At 33.3% G+C, this 1,292-nt stretch overlaps 1 protein-coding gene across 1 annotated transcript in view; it reads right to left on the minus strand.

Annotated features, from left to right (window-relative positions):
• Nucleotides 1–1,292, minus strand: part of Cbr-tat-5 — a gene marked incomplete at both ends in the record, with an annotated part of 14,992 nt that overhangs the window by 931 nt on the left and 12,769 nt on the right. The gene's annotated exons all lie outside the window — the stretch shown is intronic.

The raw sequence follows: 1,292 nt of genomic DNA on the forward strand, positions 1-1,292 counted from the left end.
TACTGTCGCACTCGTTTAAACTGTTTCCGGTTGTTTACGCTTTCAGATATTTGTTTACAAACATCGCATACACTTCGACTCAACCTTTTTTTTCTCTGACAAGGATAATATATGAATTTTTCGAATTTCCTAAAATTTCGATAATCTAAATTTTTGAAATTTCGAATTTTGAAATTTCGCATTCTAGAATTTTTTAATTACTCAAAATTTCTGCATTTCTGAAATTTCTGAAAAATTTCAATTTTTTTGAATTTCAAAATTGTTGTTTCAGGATTTTTAGTTTACAGTAATTTTCGATTTTCTGAAATTCAGAATTCCAAAATTCCAGTTTTTCGCGAATTTAGAATTTCAGAGTCTCTGAATTTTCGAATTTCAGATTTTCCGATTCTCTGAATTCCGAGCGAGAGAGCCTGAAAATATATAGTGATACCGTAACACCTGTATTAGAAGAGCACCCTTCAATAGAAGGGCCCCTGTAATAGAAGGGCCCTCTGGACGTACACTGGGAAAAGTATTTCCAATCTTTGGTTTCAAATTTTGTAGAATTTCGAAAATTCGGAATTTTTCAAACATTTCCCATTTTCTGATTTTTCGAATTTTCAAAATTTCTAACATTTCCAAAAGTTTGGAATTTTCGAATTTTCAGATTTCTCGAATTTTTTTTGGAATTTCAGACATTCCAAATGTTCAAGAAATCCGAAATGTTCCAAATTTCAGAATTTATCTGAAATTTCAAGATTCCAAAGTTTCGAATATTCTAAAATTACTGGGATATCAAATTTTTCGAAGTTTTGAGGAATTTCAGAATTTTCGAAAATCTCCAAATTACGGATTTCTTCAAATTTCTGAAATTTTCAGAATTCAGAGTTTTGTGAATTTCGAATATACAAATTTTAGATGTTCTGAATTTGTCCAAATTTCATTTTTTGACATTTTTCATTTTTCTGAAATTCCCATTTTCTGAATTTTTGAATTTCTTCGAATTTCAAAATTGCCCATTTTTCCTATCTGAAATTCTCAAATTTTTTTGAATTTTCGAATTTCTGAAACTTTCAAATTTTCAGATTTTCAGAATAAGGTTTCCATTTCGGTCGGGCGAAAATCGCCGACCGCCTACCGACCCAGCCGACCGATTTCGTGCCTTTTGCGTACGAAGCACTTTATTTTACGACAAACGAGGCATTTCGTGAGTAGTTTGTCAGTAAGGCTTTCATTCGGTCGGGAAATTGAGCCGACCGACCGACCACCGACCCCGCCGACCGACAGCCGACCGAACTGACCGATCGGTCGTT

Source organism: Caenorhabditis briggsae, assembly GCF_000004555.2.
Source record: "Caenorhabditis briggsae complete genome, chrI, whole genome shotgun sequence".
Classification (NCBI taxonomy): domain Eukaryota; kingdom Metazoa; phylum Nematoda; class Chromadorea; order Rhabditida; family Rhabditidae; genus Caenorhabditis; species Caenorhabditis briggsae.